The sequence below is a fragment of the Rissa tridactyla genome, chromosome Z (assembly GCF_028500815.1).
Source record: "Rissa tridactyla isolate bRisTri1 chromosome Z, bRisTri1.patW.cur.20221130, whole genome shotgun sequence".
Lineage (NCBI taxonomy): Eukaryota > Metazoa > Chordata > Aves > Charadriiformes > Laridae > Rissa > Rissa tridactyla.
The window spans coordinates 26,406,358-26,431,561 of record NC_071497.1 but is presented as its reverse complement, the minus strand read 5'-3'; positions in this window follow the sequence as shown (position 1 = coordinate 26,431,561).

Genomic DNA, 25,204 nt, shown 5'->3' with positions numbered 1-25,204 from the left:
GTAGAACAAAAACTGATCTGAAATGTAAATGTGGTACATAATGTACAATAATTGTTGCAAACAGTCATGTAATAATTGTTAATAACCAATAGAAAGCCTTCTCCCTTCTCCTGCCAGCAAATCATATAATGATCTGCAAAAACATTTTTTCTCAAAGACCTAAAGAGAACAGCTTATAAGATCATTTTTAAAAAGTGAGTGATGGAAAACTCACTTCATCTTTGAAAACCAGCTCTTTTTACAAACATTATGTGAACTGTTCTCTGTAATTTGCTGTAGACTTCAGCTTTTATGTCAATTGGACATATTTGACAAAAAGTGGGATTTACAAGAGCAAGAAAATCCCAGTATTTAAAATTCAGTATTCAATCTATGTTTGTTTACGCAACTCTGTTTGCTACATTCTTCTTATTCCAGTAATACTGGCCAATCCTTTTACAGTCTATTTCTGTTTGTTCTCCTTTTGTTGGATTACACATAGCCCATTCTCTTAAAACAAGGAAAAGTGCAGATGCTGCTGTCTCCATCCCCTGCTATTACATGCATTGGCACAGCCACTAATTCTTGATTACACAAATGATAAACCCTCTCTGTGAGCTACTGAGCCAGCCTGCAGACTTCCTTACTGCTCTCCCAAGTGTACACCTCCTTAGGTACATGCTTCTATGGCATGACTTTTTTGCAAAGCCAGAATCTAAAAATTAGAATTTTTGATCACCAAATTTAATGATTTGTGTTCATTTAACCCTCCTTGTACCAAAATTTGTCTATAAAAATAAATTTGATTTCAATAATTAGCAGAATACTTTTGGTTGGTTGGGTTTTTTTTCTTTATATTGTACGTTGATTGTGGTATAGTGGAAAACTAAAAGACTGACAAACTTCAAACTTTATTTTGGAAGAAAACTGTGTGTTTGCTTTGTCTAAATGAAAAACAGATGTAATTTGAGCTATTTTAAACTGAACTCTTCTAAGACCCCAATAATTTGATGCTATATTTGTTTTAGAAGTGTGATATAAAACTTAAAGATGTCCTGTATTTTCCGCTAACTCCAGATACTTCATGCACTATCTTGATTTAACCAGCTTTCCCCTTTTTAAACTTCATGTGGCAACAATATCTGAAATTGGGTTTAAAATTTACTCTACCAAGCTCAAATAAAAGAAAATTTTATCTTTTAGTGAAATGTAAAAAATTATTAATGCTAATCCAAAGGTTGTTTTGAAAAACAAGAATTTGCAATTAAATATTTTTATTATCTAAACTACTGTCCTCAATTTGTAATCAAAGCTAACTTTGATCAAAGCTCAATTGAATTTCAATTGCAAAGTTGTTTTCTCTCTAAAACTGTATTATTTAATAGCTGAAAACAGTCTTTTTTAGTTCTGAACTAAACTAAGACTTGTTTACCCTCTGTTACCTGAGGGTGAGAAATAAAACTTGTATGTCTTGCATTGTTCATTTGACTAGTTCTATTAGAATTCTGTTCAAAATCAAATATCTAATTAAGGATAGAGAGCACATCCATGCAAAACACATTCTGGGTTTCAGTGTGAGAAAGCAGAAGACTGTAGCTTATGGGATCCAGTCCAAAATGCCTATCTTTTTTTTTGAATTTGATTGTTTTCTCTCTTAACTAAAAAGCCTTGATTGTGCCTTTTTGAACTACCTATAATAGTTTTGAGTTGAAGCAAACCAAGATGAAATCTCTACAGCCAAAGATACATGTCGTATCCTATGTCAGTGATAGGCATTTATGCAACATGCAAAATGTAACCTTTAAGAACATCAGTTTTCTTGAACTAGAAAATTAATAGGCATTCCTCAGAGCAAGCAAGGTAGTATTTGCTTACTTACTGAATTCAGTGGAGTCTGACTTTTATCCACAGTCAGCCTGTAAATTGCAAGAAAGTACTTCCTCTTTTTGGCTAGCCTCATATTTACAGTGAAGGGTAGAGGGGCATTACTGTTCTTACTAGCACCATCTAGAGCAGTAATACAGCCTGTAGTAATTAAGCAAGTAAGAAACATAGCTCTTCAGCTCTGTCCCTCCTTCCCTCCCCTTCTTCCTTCTTACTGTAATCAGATAAGGGCTACATACATCCTTTGTTCTATTGTTCTCAACAGTAACTATAATGAATTAGGTGCAATATAGACAACTCTCTTTTCAGTTATACTACTGGTGAACCAGATATGGATAGGAGGATTTCCAAATCTCAGAGGTGATCCTAAAGAGTCCGTTCTTGATGTTCATTATGTTACAATAAGTTCGAGAAAGCTGAAAGTTCTCTTCTTTGGAACTATTTTCAATTAGCTGTTTGACTAAGGATTAAAATAAAACAATGTCTATGCTTTAGTCATAAAGAAAGTATTATCATATTTGGGGCACAGTGACAAACTTAAGGCATGAAATCAAATGAAACAAATATTCAGAAAGCAAATCGTCTTTTGCTTAATAGTATACTTGTTAGAAGAAATGGTCAAACAACATTATACTATTAAGTTTTTACTTTCAGTGAATACAGTTTCTCTTATATGAATATATTTTTCTGAAAGTTAGTGACCGCAAAAGCTATGACAAGAGTTCTCTACATACTTAAAAGATCAGCTGGAATTAGATAGAAGAAATGCTTTTAAGCATATGAAGCTACTGACTTTTTAAGATTAGTTTACTTGTCAAGGAATCCACAATGAGTTTGCTTGTATTTATTTTTTGTCATCTACAATAATTATAATAGATTGTTTTCTCTTTGTGGCAGTTCACAACACTACCTGAGTTTGCAAGAATGAAGACTATGACCTACATCACCTCCAAAAGTCCCAGGGGAAAAAAAAAAAAAGAAAGAAAGAAATTTGCCTAGCTAACTGAGTTTTCAATTGTCAAGTTCTCAGACCATTACTCCCTCAGATGTTAGATACCTGGCACCATCGCAGTTCAGAAGTAGTGTCTGAGTAGAGATCACACCTTGATGAATCAGCTATGCTTGCACTATGTGCACTTCTTCCTTTACAAAAGGAAAAGATATCCCTGATTAGAAGTCGATGATGCAAAACTAACATTAACATCTGAGACACTTTCATTATGACGATTGCTTCTTCTTAATTCTGTTCCTGAAAGTCACTTAGAAGTTATGTTGAACTTGAGTCTGCAAACGGAATACCTTATACACTATATAGTTATGCTGGGTTAAAGGCTCACTCAACATCTGCATATAATTCTACTTATAATTTTTACTTATTTAATTTATGGTGTTTTCTAGAAAGATGATGAGTAAAAAGCAGCTTGGGAGTCCCATAGGACAGTCAGTCCCTCAGATATCATCACTCATGTTAAAGAGTCAATGTGCTGTTTTAATCACCTTCTGAATTATAAGACCATTATTCAATGCTGAAATATTTTATGCTTTGAACTGCAAGACATTTATATGCTGTAGGAATTCTCACATTTTAAATTGACTCTAAAGGAATAATGTCTGAAAAGCATCTGTTGTTTACTTTTGAAAAGAAATCTAACATTGTGTTTACCCACAGATGGGATGGATTGAACACTATTTTCTACTGCAGCTCTATTACTGCTTTCAACAGCAAAAACATTTATCTTTGGGGGCAAAATTCTTCCCAGAAAACTAAGCAAGAGGAAAAAATGTCAGGAGGATCCCCGCTTCAGCCTTGCATGGTTTTATGGGCCTTGTAAGGGCCAGCAAGATGAGGATGTTCTCTTTACAGAAGGGAGTAGTCAGAGATGGGAATGAATCCAATGCACAGAATTACAAGACCAGTAACATTCAACTTAATCTTGCAAACAAAACTTAAACAACAATAATGAAAAAATAAGTAGAGGTAGTCCCCATATTTTAGTCTTGTTTTTTTCTCAGAAAGCAGTTTATTTGATGCACATTGCAAGGCTCTGATCCTCTGATTTCAACAACAGGTGACAGACTACATAATGAGCCTTCCGTTCATGTTGAAGCAGAGGATTTTTAAGCTTTGAGCTTTTTTTTTTCAGATCAGTGCAAATCTTATCTCACATTTTTTTCAGATTCTTCATCACATTCAGCTCTCTAAAACTGAGGTACCTATTAATTCAGTTTCAAACATGAATAGCAAAGGTGATATAAAGCACATTTTCCTGAACTCATTTTCCCACCTTGGCCAAATCTGAGGGTAGGAGACAAAATCAGACCTAGGTCTCAAAAAAGTAAAATCAGAGTTTTGCTGATGTGGCTGGAACACCTCTGGTTCATAAACAAGGTCATCTAAAGGTAATTTAGGCAGTCAGGAATTACTAGCTCTGATCTTCAGGTCCGGCCACCCAGTATTGTATATAGAAATAAAGCATTTTATGTGACTTTGCTGGGTTTACAGAACCCCACAGTGCAGACGGCTGCTTCAGACAGCTGAAGTACAAGTCAGTATTGCATTTATGCCAGCCAGGAACTGCTGTGTGCCTGGGGGATTGCCTAGCTGCCCCCAGCTGTGCAACTGGATCCAAATGAAAGTGAGAACCTGGCCAACTATATTGTCATAAAATTACCATTAAAGAATTATACAATTCTTCATTAAATCCTTGGCTTCCTATTCATAATTAGAGATCTGTGGGTAAGTAGAATAATTTGAGCATTTGCAGTTAAGTTACTCCAGGTGTTATTAAACTAATATGATGTAACTGACATGTAGCATATTGCTTATTGTCCCCTAGGACCTGCATGGAGAAAACATGTTACATCTCCTGAGGCCAGTAAGATGGGGAAAACATTTTAATGAGAAAAAACAGTTTTAAGTAGCATTTTAACACCATAATCCAAACCATATTTTGTATTTTAGGAACAAAATCACTTCCTTGGTGTGAAACAGAAAATATAACTGGGGTATTTGAACTGTGGAAGTTTTGTCAAATACCAAAATACCAAAATAATGCCAACAAATGGGCACCTGAATGAAAGAAATACAGCTCCAGAGAGAAATACTCTTAACATGCAACAATTAGCCTGTTCACAAAGAGCCTGCCAATGCACACCTCCATAGATGCACTTCACTGATTAGAAGAAGAACAGGTTTAAAACTGGAGGGAGCTAACAGAACTACTGAATGCTTTGTGCTGGCACTGCAGGATGATGACAACCCAAGGAAATACTGTGAATGCCCTGAAAGAAGCTGTAGTGGACGCAATGCAGAAGTGCTGGCATTCCTCCCATGAAGAAAAGCATTACATTTTGAATCACTACTTGTATCAAAGAGCAAGAATAATTATTTAGTCTGTTTCACATCAACAATATCTGACCCAAGGTTAGTTGACGTTTGACAAGCTCTGAAAAAGATGTAGAAAGAGAGCCAGTTGCATCAAGATTAAAAAAAACAACCCAGGGGATCGAACCTGAAAAATCTTCTGCCACAAGTCACTGTAATTAGCACATATAACATTTTCCCAAAGTGTAATTATATTGACATGCTTCTGAACTTCCCACAGGAATATTTTGGATTTTCATCATTAATGTTAATTGAAATATTACCATACCACTTTGTAGGCATAAGAAACTAGCATGGTTCTTTGAACAGGGTCCTAGGTTCATGTTCCTTCTAAGTCTTCCCAAAAGAAAAACAGTGATTTGCTGATGACAAACATGTACTGGACATGCATCCACATGCAAACTTGCTTTTTCTGAGAAAATAGAAGAAAATTCATGAATCAGCAAAGGTCTGCAAAAAAATGTCTTGTCATTCTAATTCAGCCACAGTGTAGCAAAAGACAGACAAGCCAAATTACACAAGTCTCACATACATGCTGGAAGATATGTCAGACTCATGGCCAGTGCTCCATCTTTTCTAAACAGAGTAAGTTTGTCCTGAGAGTCTGACACTAACGATAAATTGAATGCCAGACAAGATTCTATTTCCATGGTGACTATTGTCATGATCACAGACTGAAGCCTGTATTTCAAAATAAAAAAATGTAAAGTAAAAACTATATTTTACTTCTTTGAACTTAGGAATCGCATATTCAGGATCTGAACAGTACAAATTATATCTTCTATGGATTCAGCATAGACAGCCCCAGGATTGATTAGACACTGCCAAGAACTTCCATGATTAAAATATCACCAATTCCAGTCATGTATTGGTAAATCATTACATGCCAACCTACTGGAAGGATTTTAGTGTAAAATAGACTACTTAGCAACAAACCCAGACTTCCTTTATTCCATTTACAGAACATATAAATAAGTGAAGATATCTGCTGTAAATGTGGTCAAAACAGTTATGGATGAGAAATGTTGTAACTTCAAACTAGGGAAATTTGGGGAAATGTGTCAGTTTCTATTAAAATGTCAATGCCAAGCCTGGGAATTCAGAGAAGAAAAAAAACCAAAACAAAACAAACCTTAACAAAACAAAACCTGCAAGACTTCTGTAGGCAGAATTTATACACAGGAGAAATAAATAACATGAATCCATGTTTCTACTTTCAGTCAACCAGAGTAAGAACTAATTCAGTCCCTGAGTCCCACATATGTACCAATGATGTGATCAGCCTATTAGTTATTCTAGGACTTACTTCTCTCCTTCTTAAAAAAAAGATAAAAATGATGGAGAAGTAAATAAACAGAAAAAGTGGACTATTCTGTGCAAATTGGCATAAAGGCAAGTTATGAAATCTCATTTTTTGACACAATAGAATTTCAAAAGCAAAAGACCATAATCTTTTGCCTCTTTTTTTCCAAGTACAATACAACTGCAGAAGACAAGGAAAGGGTGAAAATCAACAGCTAGCGGATTCTAAGTAGAGCTATTATACTACTTAGCCCAGCATGCATTCCTACACAATGCACGTAACTGTATGATCTTTGTTATGACTTCTTGTCAGTTGTATCCAAGTCTCTACATTCTGGTTTTTCGGTCATACAGATGAATATATGAGTTACCTATTTCAAAACAGATTCTAACCTGTTTGGAATACAGATAATTTCCTTTATTGCTTTTATATGGGGCCACAATGTAATTAGACTGATTTGTGCTTTTGTGAAATGTTGTGGTGCAAGTCAGTAACAAAATTTAGAGCAAGACCAGTTTTCCAGTTCTAAATCTGTTGCAAGAAATACAAACTGGTTGACTTTTTCCTTCCTCCCTCCCTCCCTCCCTCCCTCCCTTCCCTTCCCTCCCTTCCTTCCTTCCTTCCCTCCTTCCTTCCCTCCTTCCTTCCTTCCTTCCTTCCTTCCTTCCTTCCTTCCTTCCTTCCTTCCTTCCTTCCTTCCTTCCTTCCTTCCTTCCTCCCTTCCTCCCTTCCTTCCTTCTTTCCTTTCCTTCTTTCCTTCTCTCCTTCTATTTTTTCCTAAAAACCATCTTTCCTGCTCTCTGTGCTTTTGATTTTGCTGCCTGAATTTTGCTGCCCGGCAGTGAGAGCTCCTCCAGGAACAGAGTAGTATGATTTTATTTTCATTATGCCAGCAAGATGACTCTCTTGCTCCATTTGCAACATAGAATTTCCATTTTATTGTTATCATGTAATTATACATTTCTAATGGAGAAAAAAGGTGTGCAGTAATATTTTGATTCAAATGTATAAATTGTTCTGTAGCCAAGACATTACTATGAACCTCAACAGAGATTCAGTCTGTTCATTGTTCCTTATTTTTATTGTAGTCTAATTTGCCAAAGTATTTTTTATACTAGCATTCTGGTGTCTTTCCAAATCTCAAATATTTGCCATCACATTAAAAAGTGCTAATAGTTTTTCATACATTTAAAAATAAATGTCTTTAGGAAATTTTTCACCCTGAAGTTTCTGTATGATACCAGTGCTTCCGAAAAGTCTGCATTTTCTTACAATGATAAATGCAAAACATTTAACATGCTCAGAAATCATATTCTGCATTATTTAATAAGTAATAGATTACTAAACATGTACAAAGATAAAACCTATAGTCCCTGCTCCAAAACAATTACAATATGTTAACTTGAAGTACAAAACATCAATTTTATAGAATGGTTTTAATGGAGAATTAGATTCAATAAAGTATTGGCTTGCAACTTAAATGATTAACTCCAACTGTGATTTTGAAGATTTCTCTTCAATTGCTCACTACTTTACTGTCTTTCTGAGATCCACAATCAGAGTTTTTCTGAAAGTGGCAACTGCAATTTGAAACTATGCAGGTGGACAGGAGATATGAACTTCAGCCTCCCCCATCCCATACGAGAAGTCTATTAGCAACAGAATATTGTATAAATATAGAAGCAGAAAAACATCTCATTTCACCTGCTATGTTTTCTAAACACATGGCTGACTCCAATTTACCTTTTGAAAAGTAAAGCCGACAGCTATTTCCCAAAGAGGTTTATGTGAGACTTGTGTCTGGTAGTGTAAAAGCCACAGCTGTCTGTTGTCCCCTGTTCACTTGTTGCCTGTATTTCTCTCCAGTTGAGGGAACTTTCGTCGGAAAATTTAACACACAGATCAAGAAACATTCTCAATAGTAGTAGATATGACTAAGATGCCTAAGCTCAAACCGTGCTACTCCCTTACCAGCTTTGATGTGAACCGTCTTTGAGAATTTTCTATCTCTGCATGAAGTCCATAGCACCATTACAGTGAAGGTTCTCCTACATTAGTGCTCATTTCGCTGCATTGATCAGGGTGTACACCACTGGATCCATCTCCAAGATCTCACAAATTGCTTGTATCAACTGACATCATCAGCTAGAATAAGGGACGTGTTGAGTCAGCACCAATGAAGCTTAATTCTCAATACTTGGAGAATAAGTTTTAAAATGACCAAAAAAAAAAAACAAAACAAAAGAGTTAAGTTCTCACCTACAACAAAGTCAACACAGATCTGGCAGATACTTCACAAGACTGAAATAAGAAGGTCCCTTGAATGGATCAGGATTAGTAATAAACATTCTTTGGAAAGAAAAGCCTCAATTTGTACAACAACCTTACAACAACCTACAGCACAAGCACACTCTGACTTCTATAAACCATCTCCACCTATGAGCTCCTTCCCTAAGCTGACTCACAAAGCCCAGCCCACACCAAAAGAACTTGAACTAAGGTCTTTGAAGACTTCAGCTCTTGTAAACATTCTGGTCACTCACCCTTGTAACAGTGTGACTCATTTAAGACTCATATAAGTTTTATATATGAAAAATAAGTCACTCCAATGATTTAGCCAAAGAACAGGAAAGAAAAATGCCACCTGCAAAGCCTCCTGATATTAGTAACAGTGTATTGGCAATGCAGGCAAGATAATGACACATAGATGGTAAAGGATGTTAGAACAGCTGACATTCACTGTTAGAGCATCTTCTTTAATTCCTTTTCCTATTAAATTGTACATGGGTTTATAACAGGTTATTCATTTGCTTTGAGATAAACATGGAACCAGAAAATTTTCCCTTCCAAATTTTGGCCACATTTCTGAGTTATCATCCATTATGTACATGGACCACCTGAATTATCATCTTTCACTCTAACAAATACGTTCCTAATGCAGTGAACACTGCATTTGTTGACAAAATAGTTACTCTCTGAATCTTCTATTTTATGAGGATTTTGGGTATATTATTTTCTGATTATGAACCCACCTCTGTCATTTAAACTACTATTTCTCTTTTGCTGTCAGTGGAATGCTGTGAAACAAAGAGAGAAAAAAGGGAAAGCCAGATTAATCTTTAAATCCCATGTTAAGACGAAATGTCAGATTTTAAAGATCTTATGTTGCAAGAGGAAATGAGTTATAATTTGTATAGATATTATGGCAAGGGATTAAATTAAAAATATGTATACTGTTATACACACACAAATCCATGTATTTAATATACTTTTTATCTTATACACACAGGGAGGAAGACTGAAAATATTACCATTTTTCATTTGTATACAGTCCTTCTGCTGTATCTTGTTTCATTGTAAACTTTAAAAGCATGAGATGGACAAAGAGATGTTCAGTTTCTGAGACCCTCTTTTTCGCAGGAAAGAGATTATCACAGTGAAGGTATAGAAGTAATTGCAACTGTCCCCCTACACATGTATCCTATCTTGATGTAATCAGGAAAAGTACAAGTTTACTTCACATAAACACAGAATTTTATGTCATTATGTTTCCCTCTCTTTCTTCTTTTTTTTCTGTTTTCTTTCCTTTCCTTCCTGGCTGTGTGTGTAGGAGCATTTTCTCTCTGTGTATTGTATCTCACTATCTCTTCAACAAGGACTCAGTACCACATTTTTCTGGGCTTCAATAACTCAAGGAAACATGGTTCATTCTGCTAAGATTTCCCAAGTGAATTTAAAAGAGTTATCTAACCACCATGTTTAAATCCAAACCTTAGCATGTGATATAAGTGCTGAATAGCTGTCAGATAATACTATTAGCTTCATGCATCTGCTAAGTTAAAGGAAGTAAGGAAAGGGCAGGCAAACTATGGACAAACTATGGTATAATATATGTCTTCCATGTGATATTCTGTAGTTGCTTACCTTTGAACATTTCAATTTTACCTATAATTTTGTTGTATTGTATTTTGTTTGTTACTCCTATTTTGTTTTTACAAAGTGTAATCCCTACAAAATCCCAATTTGTTGAACCACAGGGACTTCCACTAAATACTTGGGCCAGTCACCAGTAAGTCTACAGGCATCTGCCGTGTTGGCTGGTTAAATGCTGTCAACAGTGCCTGCCATGCTCCTTCTGTCTGGTCGGTTTGTGGCTCTGAAGCTACATGGGATACAGGTTCACGAGCCATCCAAGTGATACTCTTATGACAAGGCTTTATCACATGAGAAGCACTTGTTTGCTGAAAAATCCAAAGCAGTAAATGTGAAGAAGTAGTAGATGCTGTGCGGAAAAAAAAATAGAGGTTTCTACGGTCAATACCATAAAATTGCCCTGTGCCTCAGATGAATGTTTATCCTACTCCTATCCTGTAACAGACTGTGAGCCACCAAAGAGCTATTTTAATCTCGGTCCCAGTACTGAACTATTCTCAACCACCAACACCAGGGTGACAGACCACTCCTGATCTGTTGCCATGTGTATTTTCTGAGATAGAGAAGAACAAAATACTTTTTTTTGATAGATTGCACTATTCGAGAACAACAAAGCAGAAACTGAAATTATTAGTTTAAATCTAGATCCTAAATAGAAACGTGCCTAAACAGCAGGTGCATTTTGGTCCTTTTGCTTACAGCTCCTCTCATTGTGATTTCCCTCTGTCTCCTGTGCCAATCTGATTGCTGCCCTAATTCCCTTTCTCTGCCAGCTTATTTCACAGTTTTTTGTCATGCCTCCTCTTGGTGACACGAATTCTGTCTTCCGATGCTCCACCCAGCAAGCACCTCACTGATCAATGATGAAGCCAGCCCCCTGCACAGGAGTCACCAGACAGAGCAACCCTGACAAAATTCCAGTTTAAGTTTACCTGCTCTCAGTATTACACGTGTGACAGTGTGCTCCCCCTTACTAGACACCAACCGACCTTTATCTCCTGTAACTCTGCCCGAGCAATAACCACCAGCGGTGGTCACAATGGCTGCATGTAGTCTCAATGGCTGCACCAGGCTGAACCACTGAAACCTGGTTTCAGTAAGACGGATAACAACACAATAGCCAAGGGCTAACTTGAGCAATACTGGCACTGTGGTCAATATGCAAATATGACTATAGGTCAACCATCATACCTCCATAAATAGTGAACAGCCCAAGGGCCCTTTGAGCTCTCCAGAATAGCAGTGGGCTGTACGCAGGATTTTCCCTGGAGAAGGGACACCGGCTCAAGGCTACATTTACTTCTTGAGACTGAGAGATTCCTTGCTGCAAGAGATCCTCGGTAAGTGCCTAATAGCATGCTAAAATTTGAAATCTTAACTAAGTGATATAAAGGATTGATTGTGCATAAATAATCTTTTAGACATAAACCATTGACCAAGTCTGAGACTAGGACTGGGTCCAGCCACACCTAGACTTCTCTCTGAGAAGGAGTTTAGAAAGCAAGGGGGTCCTTTCTGAACCTCCTGTCTCAACGCAAGGGTCTCCCTGACAGTTCTGTCCAACCCTGTCCTCCGTGCAGTAAATAACCAAGTGTGCCTTGCCATCTCAAATCTTGTTAAAAATCTGTTGCATTTACCATCAAACTTCCTTAAATCTCTGTTTTATATCAATAAATGTATTGCTGCTTCTCTCTACTAGTGAAGTGCATCACTCCATCTGCGACAATACTGCACGGCATCTCCTGGCAACCTAGAGGGAAAATTATAGAGTAGGGCCTGTTTATCTCCTGAACAGAAAATGCCTGCCTCACCCAGACCATGATAGCTCTGTGGAAATTCAGCATGCTCATGACAATCGGTATGGTAAAAGAATTTAGCAGTCAGTCTCTGATAAGTTTTTCTGATGTTGCATAAGCTGCAATTTCAGACACTTACACTTGTTTAAATCTGGCCAATGTTTCTTATAATCTCAAAGGACACTTCCTTTATACTCAGTAGCTTGAATATTAGAAAATGCTACCTTTTTTTGTAAACAAATATCTGAAATGGCATAACCACATGGAATTTGTCTGTTCGCTTACATCCTTTAAAAAAAGTCAGGCAACCAGCACGAAAATTCTGTCCACAATGGTTAAAGCTTGGCAAGCTTTTAAGCGGAGGTCAAGGGTCCCATAATAGAGACCATTACCAAATTAACATTAAGTATCATTGCCGGTGACACCTGTTGCTTAAAAAACTTTCAGGAGACAAAAATTTGTACAACGTTGATTCAGCTTTTTGTTTTAGATGAAAATAGGTCATGATAGAAATGGCAAGTCAGAGTGAAATATTTGGTTGGTTTGGTTTGGTTTGGGTTTTTTTTAATTATTCTGTGGAAGGAAATATCATACTTTGTCTGTGCACCTGCCTCAGGAACTAAATCATGAAGGTCTCTGGCTGCCACTCCACCCATGCACAACCCTAATTGTATTCTCCTCTACTAGAGATGGCACTTGAAGATAGAAGCTCAAGTTTTCTGACCTCTGCAACTTCAATTTCACATGGACATAAGACTGACCTATCAGCTCCAAACGCTGAACACAGTGTGCCACTTCAGTGTTGTCTAGTGCTGGACTTTGCATGAGCCAAGCATATCTAATCTACTTCTTTTTGTCTGTTTGGTAACTGAAAATTACTCTATTACAGCCAAGTAAGTCAACGTCTTAGAAACTTGGAAATGAAGGGAGAGAAAATTTGGATTAATTTATTCATTTTCTCTAAATTTTGTAATTTTGCTTGTCATTTCAAACTATTTTTGCTGCCATTAGAAACTGATTATTAGACTCTAGAGATATACAACATACACAAAACAAAGGCTACCTGAAAACATTCCATTAGTAGAAGGAGGTGATGGTTAGCAGCGTAACTGCCTAATACATGTTAGGACTATTATCACTAGAATGTATAGTCCCATTTCTGCTTTTTCCCAGAAAATCTAAATGATCCTATAGAGAACAGACAGTTAATAACATTACAGAAATAAATGGTGCAATTGCTTCTACCTGACATCCTTATTAACCATATGAGTCTAATCAAATACAGAAGATTCTTGTAAATGAACTAGCACAGACTAACCTGGGGTCTTGTTTTAATATTGCAAACATAATGATTAGCAGCTGCCCGGAGCCTCTAGAAAGAAAACTGCGAGAAACTGAAACCTTTTATTTAATTCTGCATTTTTGTTGTGAAAATTAAGGTAACATGCTTTTATCTTTCTGTACCTAATCAAATACAGGTGGAGAGGAGCCAAAGGGGGAAAAATGAAAGCAAAAGCCATACTATAGTTCTAGTGTTTATCGGGGACATAAGTCAATCTCATAAAACAACAGACACTAAGTCACTGGGATTTCATAAACTGTCGCATTGTCAAATTAAAAAATATTAATGTTTTATATTAGTCCCCGTTGTCTTTTAAAAAAATCCCATATACAAGGATATAGCTAATGTCATATGTATGTAGGAACACTGTGTTAGTAAAATAGCTTAGGTTACTCTGGTTGATTTCTGGGTGACACCACTTACTCTGTAGTTTTTACAAATATAAAAATTAGGGATTTTGTTTTTCTGGAAAATTAAATCTCTTCTTTTAACTGGTACCAAACATACTTCAATACATTTATTGAGAATGAGAACGAATTTTACATAGCATGTACAATAAAATAACACAACCAAAAGCCAACAAAAATTTATGAAGAAAGCCCTCTAAACCCCCTCTATTTCATATTTATTGTTGTTAACATGCAAAAAAGAATTTTTTTTTTTTTATTTGCACAGAACATCCTACTACTTCCCTTATATTTTTCTTAAGTTCTATACCGTCCTGGTTTCAGCTGGAAGTTAATTTTCTTTCTAGTGATTGCTGTGAAAGCAATGTCAATAACGCCTATTTTTTTTAGTTATTGCTAAGTGATGATTACACTATTCAAGGACTTTTTTCAGCTTCCCATAGAAGCATAGACAGGATGATGGAATGGCCAATGAAATATTCCATACCGTAGACATCATGCTCAATATATAAATGGGGGTTAGCCAGGGAGTGGAAACTGGCGATCATTGCTTGAGATGTTGCCAATTCACCAGGCAATGAGAGTGACCCATGTCATTATTATTATTATTGTTATTATTATTGCTATTTTTCCTTTTCTGTTTTTTTTTTTTTAATTAAACTGTCTTTATCTCAACCCACAACATTTTTTTTCTCCCTTCCCCCTCCTTTTTTTTCCCCCCTCTTCTCCCCACCTTTTTTGGGTTGGGGGAAAGAGCAAGGTGGGAAGGGTGAGCAGGTAGCCGCATGGTTCTAGTTGCCAGCTGGGGTTAAACATAACAGTCCTTTTTGGCACCCAACGCGGGGCTTGAAGGGTTGAGATAATGACAAACCTGATCAGAGCACATTACAAAATATTTGTGATAAGATTCATTGTATTCAGTTAATTAGTCACAATGTGGCTCTCAGCATTGCGTCTTGTAACACATAACCTGATGTATGTGCTCCCTGTTGTGCTGTTCATCATACCTGGGAAATGGCTCAAGAGTACTGTTCTGCTGTGCCCTGTAGTGTGGGCTTATGATATCATGAAATCAGTTGTGTTGTGGTGGTATTTGTTAATTATTAAAAGCAATGAACACGGCGCAATGGCAGCAGAAGTTTCATCTTCCTACTTTGAGAACCTAGAGGAAACTTTTAGTAATTAAACTTTTTACCTTTTCTCCTCCGAGAACTAATATGTGAGGGAGACACCTTCCTTCACCTCCCTCTTCTCCTCCAGGGTAATTAGAACATCATTAGAGAATTTCAAATACCCTTGGGATGTTCAAACCAGCATGGTCCTATTGCTAGGTTTTTTGAATGTGTTCCAGTTCTTGGTATTGCTTGGGGTTGAACATCGGTGCGTATGTGGGCACACTGTTCTGTCAAAGAGTGCTGTAGCTATTCCAATCCCCACAACAAGAGCTGCAATTACTACAGCCTTCACAATGAGCGCTGTAGCTACTCCAGCCCCTACAACAAGTGATGTAGATACTCCAACATCTGCGACGAGCTCTGTGGCTACTCCAATCCCCACAGCAGGCATGACGGCTACTGGACCAGAGAACTAACCTGTACCAGTATCAGTCACCCCTATACAGAAGAGATACACACAAAAAATCAGTTCATTTAGGGAAGGATGAAGATGAACCAGAGTTATCACGAGAACAGGAGGAACCAGAGGTAATTACCCAATCCTTATTCCTGGGTGAACTGTGAGATACAAGAAAATATTTCAGCCAACATCTGGGCAAGTGCATTGTCACCTTGTTGCTCCAATGTTGGAATAACGGGGCCAGTAGCTTGGACTTAGAGGATAGGGAAGCCAAGCAGCTGGGATCTTTGTTTAGGGGAGTGGGCATTGACAAGGAGACTGGAAAAAGAACACTAATTCTCAACCTCTGGAGGTGACTTCTGTTAGCCAGGAAGGAAAGTTACCCCTTCAAGGAAGATATTATATGACACCCAGGCAAGTGAACCATCATGGAGAGAGGTATCTAGTACCTGAGAGAATTGGCTTTGTGGGACCTGATTTATCATGACCAGGAAAACCTGCAGTCAACCACAGATCTAGATGAAGTCCAATGTATTGAACCCTTATGGTGGAAGTTTCTACAGAGCACACCATCATCATATGTCAGAGCACTGGCAACAATAAGCTGGGAGACAAAGAATAAACAACCGTGGGTGTAATAGCTGGACAACTCCATCAATATGGAAAAAGTCTTTCTACTTCCCTACAGGCCTACATCTCGGTTGTGGAAAGACTGTGCAAGGAAAATAAAGTCCTGTTCAAAAAACTTGTGCAAGAGAAACAAAGGCTTGTTCCGGGAGTTCCGTCAACTCAAAGAGGATAGGTCCTACTGTCCACCTGTAAGGACCAGTGTCTCAGCTATTAGGAGTAAGAATTTTCCTGCTCAAGAGAAAGGTTATAGAGGGTACACATCATGAAACACCCTGTGGTTTTACATCTGCGACCATGGAGACGACATGAGGAAGTGGGATGGAGAACCTGCCTCAAACTTACAGGCACGGATACATGAGTTGCAAGGAAAAAACAACTATTCCTTGAGAATTGCGGCTCCAGTTTCCAGTGGGCAGTATCCCACACAAGGCAGAAGGGTTTCTGTCCTCTTGGAGGAGCTCCCAATTTATATTTCTAAGTGAATAACATGGATGGGTTTCGAACCCATATGAGCCACACAAAACCATTCATTGATGCTGGATACTACAGTCCAAACTAGAGGGGCCCTGCCTCCAGCCAGGTGGAGGAAAGGGACAACCAGGTTTACTGTACTGTGTGGATTCGATGGCCTGGCACATCAGACCCCCCAAGAATATAAGGCTCTTGTAGACACCAGTGCACAATGTATATAATGCCATCAAACTATAAAGAGCAGAACCCATCTGTATTTCTGGAGTAACAGGGGGGTCCCAAATGTTAACTGTATTGGAAGCTGAAATGAGCTTAATCAGGAAAGAGTGGCAAAAGCACCCTGTTGTGACTGGCCCAAAGGCTTTGTGTATTCTTGGCATAGACTACCTCAGGAGAGGGTATTTCAAGCACCCAAAAGGATATCGGTGTATAGGCTTTTCGTATAGCCACTGTTGAGGTGTAGGAAATTAAAGTTCTACCTTGCCCAGTCACTCAGATGACCTTTCTTTTGTGGGGTTGCTGGGGGTCAAAGAAAAGCAGGTGCCAATCACTACCACAATGGTGCATTGGCAGCAATATCACACCAATCGAGACTCCCTGTTTCCCATCCACAACATAATTCATCAACTGGAGAACCAAGGAGTGATCAGCAAGACTCACTCACCTTTTAACAGACCCATATGGCCAATGTAAAAGTCTAATGGAGAGCAGAGACTGACAGTAGATTATCATGGCCTGAATGAATACACGCTGCTACTAAGTGCTGCCATGACAGTACTTTACCTCTATACTGACGCATGCGTGGTGGCAAATGCTCTGTGGGGGTGGTTACAGCAGTGGAAGCAGAGCAACTGGCAGCACAGACGCAAACCTGTCTGGGTTGCCCTATTGTGGCAAGATATTGCTGCCCAGATAGAGAATCTGATTGTCAAAATATGTCATGTAGATGCCCACGAACCCAAGATTTGGAACGCTGAAGAACATCAGAACAACCAGCAGGGGGGTCAGGCTGCTTAGATTGGAGCGACTCAGGTGGATCTGGACTGGCAACATAAGGGTGATTTATAGCTTAGTGGGCGCATGAAACCTCAGGTCATCAAGGATATACAGGGTCATGTTTGAGGGGTGGACTTGACCATGGACACTATCGCACAGATTATTCATGAATGTGAAATGTGTGCTGCAATCAAGCAAGCCAAGCAGTTAAAAAGCTCTTTGGTATCGAGGATGATGTCTGAAATATAAATATGGGAGGCCTGGCAGATTGATTACATTACACTCCCACAAACCCACCAAGGCAATGCTGTGTGGAAGCAATGGTGGAAGCAACCACTGGATGGCTGGAAAAATACTCTATGCCCCATGCCACCACCCAGAACACTATCCTGGGCCTTGAAAAGTAAGTCTTATGGTGACATGGCACCCCAGAAAGAATTGGGTCAGACAACAGGACTCATTTCTGAAACAGCCTCATAGACACCTGAGCCAAAGAGCGTGGTATTGTATATATCACATCCCCTATCATGCACCAGTCTCTGGGAAGCTAGAACAAAACAATGGACTGTTAAAAACTACATTGACAGCAATGAGGGGTGGGACCTTCAAGCATTAGAACGCACATTTAGCAAAGGCCACCTGGTTAGTTAGCCCCAGAGGATCTGACAATCAAGCTGGCCCTGTCCAATCAGAACCCTTATGTATTGTGGAAGGGTATAAAGTCCCCAAGGTCCACATGAAAAAGATGTTAAGGAAAAAGGCAAACCCATGTGTGAGATTGCTTTTGCTCAACGACCTGGCTGCACTTCCTGGGTGATGCCAAAGAATGGGGAAGTCCAATGTGTACCTCATGGGGATTTGATTTTGGGTAAGAATAGACAAGGAATTAAACTGTATGATGTTAATTGCTAGTTTACTACTATATGTTATCACTACTATGGTTGATATGCTGTATCAACAATATTATAGTAAGAATCACTCAAATTAATGAAGAATGAACTTTGAGGAAACTGTGTGTAGTGCAGAGGTGATGGAACCAGAACTGGCTTCAGCTACTGGCGCCCTGCAACTTTTTCAAGATCAACACCTTCAACCCGCAGACTGTGGGCATGGACCATGGCAGATGGACCAGTTGCGAGCTCCAGATGCAGCATGCCACAATTCAGCACCACACACACCATCTGTCCTGCCCTGAAAGACCCTTATGATGGATGGAGCCCATAGTTATGGACTAAATGAACTCAAGGGACATTTTAGAGGGATAGCCCACAGACTAAGGGAATGATATCTGTGTATACAGAGATACATATATATTTATATTTCAGACAGGGAAGTGGTGGTGACTATGAAGGCCTGGGCATGACTTGAATGGTTTGGAATAAGGGGTGGATACTGTCCTGGTTTCAGCTTCCCCTTCCTTTTTTTTCCCCCTCTTCTCCCCACCTTGCTTGGGGTGGGGCTTGGGGGGAGCGGGCAAGAGGGAGGGGGAAGGGAACGAGTGGCTGTGTAATTGTAGTTGCTGGCTGGGGTTAAATGACTACATATACAATGATAAGGTTTTGCAACCGGTGAGACACTTGTTATGTCTTTATTTAATGAAATGGGAATTCTTCCCACTTTCCTTCTCCAGACAGATGTTCTGAGTCCAGTCTTCATATTAATACAAAACCAAGGCATACCATCTTTTCACTTAGACAAGGCTACTTCTTAGGGTAAAAGAAAAAAAAAGTAGTAAGACAGTCTAGAAAAAAGCAATGTTAATTCACATCAGTGGATGAGAGGATGGAGGAAACTGGCCTATAGGCAGAACACTTATATGTGACATGTCTAATGCAGTTCCAGCCCATTAACCTCTGACTAAGACGATTTTCAAGCATAGGTAGTAATCATGTTCAGTCTAAATTCTAAACACCCTTCTACCATTCAAAATCCTCCTTCCCAAGTAGGACACACTGTCTCCGGATCAGAGCAGAAGCTTCTAAGGTAACTCCATGGCGGAATTTGATTTCTGAAAACACGGGTACAGGAGATTTAATATCTATCCTGTAGGATAGTAGCCATTTTTTATATTTAAATTCTTATTTGTATGTTTACACCATAACTACTGTAAAAAATTACTCTAACAAAAAACAAATTCGATGTCTGGCCAGATGGTGTTTCAAACTGCCTTCTTTTTGCTGATTATCTATGAAGTAGAGAACTTATATAGCCAGCAACATGCATATAGCCAGCAACGTGCACTCACAGTAAATAAGTCTGTGATTAATCTCTGGATTGCAATGAAGTTTAGGTAAGAGATAAATCCCTAACACTCCAGATTTGGACATTTCAGGCAAAGAAAATTCCCCTAAAGACCTTTCAAGTCCTAACACAGGACATACTATGAGTTTTGGACCGTGAGTGGAGAACGCCTTCCACATAGAAGCTCCACTTGACAATAGCTATGCATCTAGGATCACAGTTTAAAATGAGCAAAAGTGTAGAAGTCTTACACGTTAGCCAGTCATGAGCCAAATTCATAGTGCAAAAACCACAAAAAGAGAAAGCAGTTTAGAAAACTGTGCAAATAATGGGCATAATATACACAGATTGTGTACTCTTGAGTACAGATAAAGACAATACTCATGATCATTGCACTGCAAAGAGGTGCAGTGGGAAAAGCAAGGAATAAAGATATTCAAAATAAATTTCCAGGATCTCGGAATGCTTAACAGAGGTTTGAGAACTTGTCTGCATCCTCGGTGAGGTTTCTTGCATAGAAAGGGGTAAATGCCACCACACCAGAGGCAGAACAAAACCCAGTTAAATAGATTTCTTATAGTACTTAAATTCTTGCATGAATAGCTGAAACCAGTTCTGTGTTATGCAAGCCAAATTCAGAACTGATTTAAATAGGTCCAACACTGATAAAAAAGTTTTGCAAGTTTGATTTTAGGCCTTTTTCATCATCATAAAATTGTTACCCTGTGTCACCTAAAACGAAAAATGTTTTTTCTTCTAAGTTCTCCCTAGTGAGAAAGTGAGCATTAGTGATCATTACATGGATATTAAGGTTCTGAATCAAGTGATGTGGCACATTCGGTATGAACTCCAACTCCTCGCTTCCTACACTCCACTGTGACCTGCACCTTTCATCCAAAGAGGTAAAATGTATATTTTGTTTTTGTAAATGTTTCCTCACACCACCAGAAAACCTTTGAAAAAGAAATACATCTCAGGGCCTGTTGCTGAGTTGAATTTGATTGGAAAGATATATTAAAGGGACTATAAGCTATATGTATAAAGGGAGAGAGAAAGAGAAGAACCTGGGCATAAACTATTAGGCACTGAAGAGCCAAACGTTAGGTATGGTAAGAAAAAAAAGGGGCTCTGGAGGAAAGATTTGCAAAGCTACAGTAACAAAAGTGTTCTGATGGCATTTTTTCAACTACTAATGAAAGCAGCATGTAGTTAAAATGTAAATGTTTTTGCCCCAAAGGCCAATGTATTATGCTACTGCATTACATCGCCTGTATGTATAACGCATATTTGTATAAACAAGACGCAGCAGAGAATGTAAAGGGCTCAATTCTTTTTTCCTTAAGGCTAATGTCAATGGTAACTCTCTCTGACTATAACAAAGCATACAGTGAGCTGGGTTCATAAATCGATTTATGCTGGCTGTGGTAAGCTAGTGGAAGTACTGGGATGGTACCATACAACACACTGGGCAAACCGGAGCTAAATTTTATACGCGTAACTTCTCAGAAATTCTCCAACATTTTGCCTTTCAGAAAATCTATGTATCTACTTTTGTAGTCTCTTCTCATTTTTGTTTACATAAATGGATTCCTTGATTTCGTAATAAATTAGATATGTTTTGTATTTAAATGTTATGAAGTAAACTTATTCCCATTCGGCCATATTTTTTTGGCAGTGCTAATATTTTATTAATGTTAGTCTCAGTTACTGTCTAATTTGATTGTATTTATTTACAATCTTATTTATCAGTAAACAAGTCTTTACACAATGCAAAGAATCCTTGGCTGGCAAATGAAGTGTTATGAAAGACACGAAGTTTGGTGGAAAATGGAGCCTTCAAACTATATTTTTAAAAAACAGTAAGGAATATTGTGTAAGACATATTTTCCCTTTTTCTATTCTTTCTAAATATTTGTGTTTTCAGAATTTATACAACTGAAAATAACTGTCCTGAATGCCTGGCTTATGGTGCCTAATGCAGTGGTAAAGGAAAATTAGTTTGATGCAATTTGTGTGGCTTTTTCTTTCTTGCAGTTATACTGAATATATAACATGGATGAATACATTTTCTCTCTGACTACAGTTTCCACTTCCTCCTTTGTCTCAGGGCTATTTTCACATACCAATTGTAATGCATATGAAAACAAAAGTATCATGTACTTGCCGTTTCAGTAGGACAAAAGAAGCTAGAGAAACTGAGATATTTATTAGTCTTTCCCATTATTTACACAATGGATATAAGGGAGTAATTCATTGCTGTGTGCCTTGCCATTAAAAAAAAAATACCTCTACTAAAATAAATTACTATTTTTTCTGTGATTTCAAGAAACAGTTCAGGCTAAGGCTTTTCTATTGCTCTTTATTCAATGTTCACCTTAACAATCTGTATTTAACATACAGAATCTTGGATTTTTTTCTTTCATTAGCAGAACATAGGTGATCAAGTACATTTACTTAACTAGTATGAGAATTAATATCTAGGATCAAATCCAACTGAGTCCTATCTTAATCATTTATTAATCTTTTCCTGCCAGCACTAGCTGCTTTTTTAATAAGGATACTTATTTTCTTGAAAACCTGGTGTAAATAACTCCAGTATACTTACTTAGAAAAATTAAAACATTGTAAATGTATGAAAACACATTTCCTTTTTTAGCTGTGCTTTACAAGTAAAGACAAACATGGCACTCTAGCAACAGTATTTCAGCACCTGACCAAAAGGTGTATCCCATGAGAAGTCAGAAACAACCATACAGAGATTAGGTGAAGTACAGGTCTTGAGTGATACTGTAGAGAATCTGTACCGTGACAAACAATGAAAGAAAACTGCAGATGGTGTGAATCACAGAAGAGATCTCAAATGAAGTTTTAGCCTGTTCTTCGTTAAGTGGTAAGAACACACTACGTAATTGAATTCATTTCAGATGTCTTGTTTCTTCAACATCTAGGCATGACCTACCCCCTCAAAAGAAGGGACTACCACATCACAAATTTGTCCAGGAATCAAGATTTCAGTTTTATAGAGTTTTTTAAAGATGTCAGAAAGTAACCTGTTTTGGAATGAACAAAAAATCAAGCCCTCAAAATTTAGCACAAACAGAAAGTTTGAAAAAAAAAAAAAATTTTCGGGTCACTTTGCTAGTCTTCTTTTGAAAAGAAAAAGAAAGAAAAAAAAGACATTTGTTGCCATTTTATTCAAATTATTCACTTTTCATATATTGATATGATTATGATTAAGCTGAATTAAAAGATATTTCAAATTAGAAATGTTCTATTCTAAAAAATCAAACTTATTGAAGACTTCCACTTTTTATTAGAACAATTTTTTCAATTTTTTCATCAAAGTTAACTGATTTCTGTGAAGCTTGCTGCCTGTTGCTACCAACAACATGTCACTGTCTGAAAGAATACTCCAATGGGAACTCCCAGTCAGCTCCACTACAAATTTACATCACCATTAAGTAATTTACATTGATACAATCCAGGCAAAAAAAAAAGAAAAAAGGAAAAAAAAAAAAAAAAGGATGCATTATTGAACATACAATAAGTATTTTTTACTTTATATGTTTACTAACTTCATTCAAGGACAAAGTAAACCCAGTTGGGGTTAAAATACAATTCAGAAATGTTTGAATTCCAAGGGTAAAATGCATTCACAGCCTCTTTGTGAGGCTGTGAACATCACTATTGTAAGATCAAATATTTCCAAAAGTTCCTGACAGCTAATGTTCTAGAAAGAGTAACCACTTTTTCAAAAATTGGAAAACATCCAAATTAGATTAAAAAATGTTCCCCAAATGTAAAGCTCAACTTGGAAATAGTTTCAAATCCAGAGAAACCAATCCATGTCTCTACTTCTAATATGAGAAGTTGAGAATTCCACTTATGCATGCTATTTAAGACCCTAATTTCTATACTAATGGTGGTAAAACATCTTTATTGCAATTTTAAAGCTTATAAAGCGCAGTCAAAGAGCTGTTGAATGGTGGATGTGTTCATTGTTTTACCCTGGAAATGTGATGCTAAGCCTTTTTCCTTTCTTCAAAGTTTTGAAGGTGCAAATTTTAATATAGAACTCCTTTGGCTTTGAGCCTTTCAGTTTTAGCCTTTCCTTTACATGAAAGCAGATTTTTGCATTCAGTATTCTTTTAAGAAGTTTGTACCTGAGTACGAGACTCATTGTGCATAATTAAGATGACTATTACTACTTCGTAATTTAAAACTTCTTTTTTTATTACCTATTCTTTACAACTTTGACACAGGTAAGCAGATTTCTGAAGAATTAATCAATTAAGTGTATCTTACTTTAACATTGCATCATTTCAGCAGGATATTTTAATATTGAGTCAATGGGTGAATGTTCAAAATATTCCTGAGAAGAAAGAACAGTTTTAGGACTAATAACTCCTATAGTGCCATGTTTATTTCATTAAATCCAAACAGTGATGCCATCTCCATCAGTTTACCTGACTCTAAACACACTGTTAGTGAACGAGATTCTACACTTGAGCTGTGGCTACATAACTCCTACAGTAGGAATATTATGGATAATAGAATGGATTTGGGCATGACTTGGCTCCAGATCCTTCGCAGGAACAATTCTGATAATTTGGAAACCTGGTAAAGAGAAAGCACAATAAGAATTATTTCTGTGTGGGTTACACCAGAGCTTAATATTTACCTTGTGCAAGAGGAAAAGGTCAAGTAACAGCCTCCACGTTTATATAATACTTTTTCTCTCCACCCTCTGGCCATCACAAACAGCTGAGTGTGATTTTTATTAAACAAAACCCTGAAATGTTTGATACTGGAGACACTTTTAGATTGGATTTGTTCCTGATGGGTCAGTCTAGATCATATAATTGTCATCTGTTAGTTCATTAAGTCCACTGGAGACTTTAGACACAGAAAAACCATCAGTGTATGATCACGCACAGTTGAGGATAGCATTTTATCCTGGAATCACTGTTCCTTTGACCTCCAGTGGTCAATCTTCTTTGTTCAAATTACAGTGAAATCAGGTATTACTACCTATGGACAGTGAGGTGGTTCAACTATGTTTGCACATGGAGGACAAAAAGCATAGGCATTGCTGGGCTCTAATTTCTTCCTTGAAGTTTTTTGATATGCATTTAGTACAAATCTTGAAATAACATGACAAACAGAGACATGCACTGTTTTCCAAGCAGCTAAACCTTGATGTGTTCTATCAGTACAAAAACCCAATACTGTTCATGCCTACATGGTTCACGACTGTAACCA